The 9,168-nt window shown below is 32.0% G+C and overlaps 1 non-coding gene across 1 annotated transcript; it reads right to left on the bottom strand.

Annotated features, from left to right (window-relative positions):
• Nucleotides 1–7,816: 7,816 nt before the first annotated feature.
• LOC127743572 (small nucleolar RNA R71) lies at nt 7,817–7,924 on the bottom strand. Its single transcript, XR_008004957.1, has one exon. It is a non-coding gene; the product is annotated as a small nucleolar RNA R71 (small nucleolar RNA).
• Between the last annotated feature and the right edge of the window lie 1,244 nt (nt 7,925–9,168).

The raw sequence follows: 9,168 nt of genomic DNA, 5'->3' as shown, positions 1-9,168 counted from the left end.
TTTTTTTGCCTCTTCAAATATCTTTTTCAAGTTCTGTCTGTACTCCTACGTATTCTCATTTTTTATTAAATTAATTTGTATTTGATGTAGAAAATTTAGAATCATAGGCTATTTTAATTTCAAAAGGTACAGACTAAAGGCGTTATGAGAATTAAATTTGATATATAGCACCAATTTTTTGTTTCCTAATCTGATATAATTTCCAAAAGGTTTGTTATCAGTACCTTCCATATATGACCAAAGATTGTGTTGAGAGGATAGTATCATATTTTCTATAATTTAAAATCTGAGGAATTGATTTTTATTGACTCCAAAAAAAATATTGCAACATAAGACAAATAAAAAATATATATAAGATTTAGACAAAATAAAAATATATAATATATAAGATTTAGAAAAAACAAAAAAAATTATGTGAAAAGACGTATCAAAAATAGGATCAATTGTATGATAAAATTAATTACATATGGGTCGCATGCAATTTGAGATTAGGGTTTTAAATTACATACATTAATTAAATAGTTTAGAGACTTACCATGATTACAGCCAAGGTTCTGAGAACAGGGGAAGGACCCAACCAAGGATTCATTAGGAAGCTACTGTTAGGACTGGGCATGTTTGTGTGCAAGTGTTCCAAGTAATTGGTTTTTTTTGTTCCGTGTAATCTAAAACACAAAACACAAAACACACAAAGCAGCATCAGTACAACAGAGCCAGAACTCATAAATCAAATAATCGTTCAAAGATTTCAACAAAACACAAAACCCTATAATAATCATTCAATAAATTGTTGATTTCAGAACAGAGATTCAGAGAATAAAATGAAAATCGAAGAACAGGTGCACACCAAAGTCACTGACCTTCGAGATAATGACGCCGAGACGACGGCGACAAGACGACCACGAGCAGCAGGAAGAATCCGATGGAGGATGGGCGCCGAGTGATGAAGAAGACATCAAATAGGGGATCTGACTTGGAAAACACCGACAGTACAAAGAAAGACTCCTCGGACAGCCACGGACGGCGGCAACCGGTCACTCCGTTCGGCGGCGGTGGAGGCTAGCTAGGATTTTTCCTTTTTGTTTTCTTTGAATGAAGAAATGACTGAAAGTAAGAAAAGAGAAGAGGGAGACCAACAATCAGTAACGCACTAACGCGTTATTCCTCCCCCCGAAACGACATCGCATTAGGCAAACCGAATGTATACCGGTCCGGTCCAAACCGGCCGCTGGGCTTTCATTTTTTTTAAGTCAAAGGATTATAAATTAATGTATTATAAATTAATGTTAATTGATATGTAGTGGATAAACAAATTTAATTAGAATAAATAACAATTTATTTATTTTATTTTAAACTTTTATTTTACTTTAGACTTTATAAATAAGAAGATTAATTCACTAATAGAACGAATTATAATTAATGTAGTATAATTAATTAAGTAATATAAATGATAATAAATTATCTAAATTATATTAATTATAATATTTAAATATATAATCAAATCAAATCAAATAAATTAAATCGGGAAACACTCTCTAAAGCATGCCACGTCAGCTTCATCATTAAGTGCAGACATTCGATTTTTATATAATAGAATAGATGTGTTCTTCTAATGTCTGTACATTGCTATTGATGAATTCAAGGGTAGCATGGACAAATGAAGTTAGAGACAAAAAATCTTAAAGATGCTAAATGCAATGATAAAAAAGAAAAAAGGAAAGGTTAATAATGTAAGACAATTAAAGGTATATATAAAATTTTATTATGGTTTTAATACATATTCATAAATGATTGATATATTATTAATCTAGTTTAATTGTATATGGATTTATTTCACTATAAGAAAAAGCGTTTTTTCCAACACAAAAATTAAATGGTTATTTCTGTCGTCGATATTTTTTGACAGCTAGTTGTCGATATTATCAAAAAATAATTAAAAATAAAATATTAAAATTGACAGCCAGGTCGTCGATATTTTTATGATGCATTAACCTTCACCCTATTATCGTCACATTTTCAACGAACTAGGGATAAAAAATACTTTTATTTTAAAATCGACGAACATGGCATCTATTTTATTATTTAAAATATCAACAACGATTACTGTCGATAAATTTAAACGGTCTAGACCGCTTTCTAAAATCAAATAAATAGTGTAGATTTAATGTATGAAATAGAAGCTTCCGGTGTTGCTTTTTTTTAAATTGAAATCGACAAATATGCCGTCGATTTTTATCACTAAAAACACATATACCTGCGTCCACTTCCCGCGTCCAAAGTTCAGAAACACAATTCCCCCAAATTCCCCGTTTCATCACCAATCCTCGTTTTACCCTAAATTTACACCATTTTCAACCGTACTCCGTTGCGGTTGCGCCACCGTCACACTCTATTGCTGTCGTATGGCTGTTGCTCCTCACGTTCACGCCGCCGTTGTTCCGCTGCTACCGTGCCGCTGTTGCTCCTTCTCTCTATTGCCGCCATCGCTCCTCCTACTTTGGTCCTTCTCAATTTTCTCTTACGCATCTTCTCTCTCGCAATCGAGCTCACAAGAACTAGATATTTTTTCTATTACTGTTACTGAACTTCTAAATTCCATTGTCTTGTTTCTCTTTCAGGGCTCTTGTTTCCCTACTTGGTTCTCCAAAATTTTTAATTATTTGTTTTTCCAAATATTTGGTATTTATTTTTATATTTATTTCTCCATTATTATGGTCTCTCCATTCCTGTTTTGTTTCATATTAAATATTTTTCAACTTGATGCTTATTTGGATTGCTGTTTGCAGGTGACTAACTTATGAGGAACTGAATAGATGTAAGCTGCTGTTCAAACTTTAAATTCTATATTTAAAGTATTGCTGATTTTGGTGGTGTTCATGCTTTTTGATGTTATTTTAGTTTTATTTAAGCCAAATCTTTCAATAAGAGTTCTATTCATGCTTGCTGGAGTGTGATTCTCCTTCAACCTGTGCCAAATCTAAATTTATAGAAATGCATTTTAGAAAAGCAACTTTCTTGTATAAACAGAGTGTACTCAAAGTTTGATAAGTTGGAGATTTGTGAAAAGGTAGTAGCTGTTGCATAAATTTATGTAATAATTGAACAACCATCTAAATCTAAAGTTATCATTCCTAGGTGGGGTGTTTTCTCCTAGTCATCATTACATTAAAATGCAGTGCAATGGGCTAGATTGACATTGATCAAACACTATACTTTTGGTGGTCTAGTTCATTGATTTATCTATGTAGCATGTAGCAAGATATGATATGTTATTGTTGGTTGTTTATAACATTTAGTAACATTTAGTATTGGATAGATAAGATTATGGATTAAAAATGTTGTATTTGTTGAATTTAGGAATTTCAGTACATTGACTTCAATAATATTAAAAATGTTAGATTAGTGATAGAAAAATCTAAAATGACATTAATATTTTCTTATCTTCTGGTTTATCCTTATATTCTCTGCTTCTTTCTCTTTTTATTTGAAATGCAATATTTTCAAATATATTGGAAATTATTGGGAAAGCTTGTGATGCCAAGTTGATGGCTATTTTGGCAGAAATGATGAGAATGATTCTATTTTAAAAATAAAAAAGAGTTCCATTTGAAAATCCCTTATTTTAAGTATCATTACTGCTAAGGTGTTCGAGAATCCCCTACATTAGCTGCATCTAAAGCTACATGAACAAGAATATTAGATACTTACATTAATAAAATGATTCCAAATACTTATATTAAGTATTCATTATATGGAAGGAGATAAATCTTCCTGCCTTTCTTCCTTTTTAGATAAAGATTAGACGAGTAGAATAATTTTATCTCTGTGTTATATATTTTATCTAATAAGAACATCATAATAGAAAATAAATATTAATAATCTAGCATTTAAATGTATCTATTAATTTTGGGAAATAAATTTGTATCTCTCAATATAGATTAAAAAATTTATAAAAAATAAAAGATCAGGTTGAAGTTGCATGTGTTTTTAAGAACAAAAATGTTGTCATGTATATTTCTTTGCTTGGTTTATAATAATCTGCTTCTTAAAAAATAATGTTCAATTTTTTATGATAAGATTTTTATGTATTGTTTTTAATACTGATGTACTTATATATATATAGGATCTAGCTATTTTTAGGGACATTTTCATTAGTTTTTATGCTAAATTCACATTTCTGGACTTTACTATGATTTTGTGTATTTTTTTGTTATTTCAGGTATTTTCTGGCTGAAATTAAGGGACCTAAGCAAAACTCTGATAGAGGGCTGACAAAGGACTGCTGATGTTGTTAGAATCTGACCTCCCTGCACTTGAAATAGATTTTCTGGAGCTACAGAACTCCAAATGGCACGCTCTCAACGGCGTTAAGTCGACATCCAGAGCTTTTCAGCAATATATAATAGTTCATACTTTATTCGAGATTAGACGATGCAAACTGGCGCTCAACGCCAGTTCCATGCTGCATTCTAGAGTCAAATGCCAGAAACACGTCATGAACCAGAGTTGAACGCCAAAAACACGTTACAACTTGGCGTTCAACTCCAAAAGAAGCCTCTGCACGTGTAAAGCTCAAGCTCAGTCCAAGCACACACCAAGTGGGCCCCGGAAGTGGATTTCTACATCAATTACTTACTTCTATAAACCCTAGTAGCTAGTCTAGTATAAATAGGACATATTATTATTGTATGAGACATCTTGGTTTTCGTCTTTTATCTTAGATCCATCTTTGGACGTTTGGTTCTTAGACTTTGGGGGCTGGCCATTCGGCCATGTCTGAACCTTGATCACTTATGTATTTTCAACGGTGGAGTTTCTACACACCATAGATAAAGGGTGTGGAGCTCTGCTGTACCTCGAGTTTTAATGCAACTACTACTATTTTCTATTCAATTCAGTTTATTCCTATTCTAAGATACTCGTTGCATTTTAACATGACGAATGTGATGATTCGTGACACTCATCATCATTCTCACCTATGAACGCGTGACTGACAACCACTTCCGTTCTACCTTAGACCGGGCGCATATTTCTTGGATTCCTTAATCAGAATCTTCGTGGTATAAGCTAGAATTGATGGCGGCATTCATGAGAATCCGGAAAGTCTAAACCTTGTCTGTGGTATTCCGAGTAGGATTCAGGGATTGAATGACTGTGACGAGTTTCAAACTCACGATTGTTAGGCGTGATGACAAACGCAAGAGAATCAATGGATGATCACAATTTCGTGCACCACCATGGAAAGGAGTAAGAAGGATTGAAGGAAGGCAGTAGGAAAGCAGAGATCCAACAAGGACAAAGCATCTCCATACACTTATCTGAAATTCTCACCAATGATTTACATAAGTATTTCTATCTTTATTTTCTGTTTATTTATTGTTATTATTCGAAAACTACATAACCATTTATTATCCGCCTAACTGAGATTTACAAGATGACCATAGCTTGCTTCATACCAACAATCTCCATGGGATCGACCCTTACTCACGTAAGGTTTATTACTTGGACGACCCAGTGCACTTGCTGGTTAGTTGTGCAAAGTTGTAAAGAAAGTGCTGAGTTAGTAGATGCGCATACCAAGTTGAATGCCATTATTAGAGATCACAATTTCATGCACCAAGTTTTTGGCGCCGTTGCCGGGGATTGTTCGAGTTTGGACAACTGACGGTTCATCTTGTTGCTCAGATTAGGTAATTTTTTTTTCATTTATTATCAAAAAATTTTTCAAAAATCTTTCAAAAAATTCTCTCCCTCTGTTTTCGAAAAAATCCTTCAGAGTTTTTAAAAATGAATTCTAGAGTTTTAAAATGGTACGCTGAAGCTTGGCTGGCCATCAAGCTTTAGACTAACCTGGTATGATTCCTGGAATTTTGATTGAGGACTTTGAATTCATTACTTCCTTTTTCCTATATGTTTTTCAAAAAAAAAATAAAAGAAAATACAAAAAAATCATAAAATCATAAAAACCAAAAATATTTTATGATTCTTGTTTTAGTCCTGTGTCATGTTTTAAGTTTGGTGTCAATTGCATGTTTTAAAAATTTTTACATTTTTCAAAAATTCATGCATGTGTTCTTCATGATCTTCAAGTTGTTCTTGGTAAGTCTTCTTGTTTGATCTTGATATTTTCTTGTTTTGTGCTTTTTGTTGTTTCTCATATGCATTTTTTAATCCATAGTGCCTTGCATGTTTTCTTTTCTTGAAAATCTTTCAAAAATAAGTCTTGATGTTCATCTTGACATTCAAAATGTTCTTGGTGTTCATCTTGACATTTATAGTGTTCTTGCATGCATCATGTGTTTTGATTCATAATTTTCATACTGAGTCATTTTCGTTGTTTTTCTCTCTCATCATTAAAAATTCAAAAATAAAAAAATATATTTTCCTTATTTCTCTCAAAATTTCGAAAATTTGAGTTGACTTAGTCAAAAAAATTTTTAAATTAGTTGTTTTTTATAAGTCAAGTCAAATTTTCAATTTTAAAAATCTTATCTTTTCAAAAACTTTTTCAAAAGTCAAATCTTTTTCATTTTTCTTATGATTTTCGAAAATTTGAAAACATTTTTTAAAAATTCTCTTCTTAATTTTATTTCAAGTTTTCAAAACTTTGCTAACAATTAATGTGATTGATTCAAAAATTTGAAGTTGTTACTTTCTTGTTAAGAAAGGTTCAATCTTTAAATTCTAGAATCATATCTTTTAGTTTCTTGTTAGTCAAGTAATCAATTTTAATTTAAAAAATAAAATATTTTTCAAAATATCTTTTTAATCATATCTTTTCAAATAATATCTTTTTCAAAAATTTGATTTCAAAATATCTTTTCTAACTTCTTATCTTTTTTAAAATTAATTTTTAAATCTTTTTCAACTAACTAATTGACTTTTTGTTTGTTTCTTATCTTTTTCAAAACCACCTAACTACTTTTCCCACTCTAATTTTCAAAAATTTCTCCCTCCTTTTTAAAATTCTTTTTTTTAAATTAATTAATTATTTTAAATTTTAATTTTAATTATTTTTTCTCTCTTAATTTTCGAAAATCACTAACTCTTTTTCAAAATTTATTTTCGAAATTCTCTCTCCCTCATCTTATTCTATTTATTTATTTATTTATTTATTTACTCACACTTCTTTTCATCTCAAGAATTCAAACTCTATCTTCACCCTTGTGTTTGGATTCTTACCTTTTCCTTCTTCTATTCCTTTCTTCTTCAACTAACATAAAGGTATCTCTCTACTGTGGTAAAGAGGATCCCTATTATTATTTTCTATTCCCTTCTTTTTCATATGAGCAGGAGCAACGAGAAGAACATTCTTGTTGAAGCAGATCCTGAACCTGAAATGACTCTGAAGAGGAAACTAAGAGAAGCTAAAATACAACAATCCAGAGACAACCTTACAGAAATTTTTGAAAAGGAAGAGGAGATGGCAGCCGAAAATAATAATACAAGGAGGATGCTTGGTGATTATACTACACCTACTTCCAAGTTTGATGGAAGAAGCATCTCAATCCCTACCATTAGAGCAAACAATTTTGAGCTGAAACCTTAACTGGTTGCTCTAATGCAATAGAATTGCAAGTTCCATGGACTTCCATCAGAAGATCCTTACCAGTTTTTAACTGAGTTCTTGCAGATCTGTGAGACTGTTAAGACTAATGGAGTAGATCCTGAAGTCTACAGGCTCATGCTTTTCCCTTTTGCTGTAAGAGACAAAGCTAGAACATGGTTGGACTCACAGCCTAAAGATAGCCTGGACTCATGGGATAAGCTGGTCGTGGCCTTCTTGGCTAAGTTCTTTCCTCCTCAAAAGTTAAGCAAGCTTAGAGTGGATGTTCAGACTTTCAAACAAAAAGATGGTAAATCCCTCTATGAAGCTTGGGAAAGATACAAGCAGATGACCAAAAGGTGTCCTTCTAACATGCTTTCAGAGTGGACTATTCTAGATATATTTATTATGGTCTATCTGAGTTCTCTAAGATGTCACTGGACCATTCTGCAGGTGGATCCATTCACCTAAAGAAAATGCCTGCAGAAGCTCAAGAACTCATTGACATGGTTACAAATAACCAGTTCATATACACTTCTGAGAGGAATTCTGTGAGTAATGGGACGCCTCAAAGGAAGGGAGTTATTGAAATTGATGCTCTGATGATTAGATTTTTGACAGTATAGAATTTCATAAATGAATTCTCGTTGCAAGTATAGTTTCCAAACCAATCAAAAATCCTTTCATACAAAAGATTGTTTGTCACTAGTACAAACCCCTAAAATTAATAACCGAAGTATTTAAACCTCGGGTCATTCTCCCTAGGAATTACAATAAAGTGTCTTGTTATTGGTTTGAGTTGTTTTGGGGTTTTGGATAAGAGGCATGAAAGTAAATGGCAATGAAAATAAACTAACAACTATAAAAGGCTCTTGGCAAGGTATGAAAATTAGAAGTCCTATCCTAGTTATCCTTCTCAATTGTGATGAGAATTGTTCATTGCAACCACTTAGTTAACCCTTACTAAATAAAGGAAAGTCAAGTGGATGAATTGACTTGAGCCACAAGTCCTAGCCAACTCCCAAGGAAAGACTAGCTTTAGTGCACTCCAAACCAATTAGCAATCTCTCCAATTATCAATCAACAAAGGAATTAGATAACTCAAGTGTCACTAATTACTTTACCTAGGCCAAGAGGAACAAAATCTATACTATATCTAGAAGAGGCATTTCAACAAACACATAAAAGGCAATAAAAGTAAACAATATAAATTGCAAGAATTAAAGAGAGATCTAACTACAAAGGCAAGAGATCAATAATAGAAAAGCAAAGAAGAACAATTGTTATGAATTACCTCTTATTGAATTGAAAGAAAATGGAAGGAACAATAGTAGATCTACAACAAAGTATAAGAACAACATAAAGGAAATTACAATAAAAGAATGGAAGAAGAATGAATGTAACAATAAGGAATTGAGAAGATAGAAGTAGAAGAAGATGAATTAAAATCTAGATCTAAGAACTAAACCTAATCCTAATTCTAATCCTAGAGAGAAGTGAGAGCTTCTCTCTCTAGAAACTACTTCTAAAACTAAACTAAACTAATGGTAACTAACATGTAAAGCATGAAAGTATGTTCATTCCCCCTTCAATCCTTGGCTTAAATAGCATCAGAAATGAGT

The sequence above is a fragment of the Arachis duranensis genome, chromosome 10 (genome assembly GCF_000817695.3).
Source record: "Arachis duranensis cultivar V14167 chromosome 10, aradu.V14167.gnm2.J7QH, whole genome shotgun sequence".
NCBI lineage: Eukaryota > Viridiplantae > Streptophyta > Magnoliopsida > Fabales > Fabaceae > Arachis > Arachis duranensis.
Note: the sequence above shows the minus strand (reverse complement) of the source record. Positions and strands in the feature narration are given on the sequence as shown.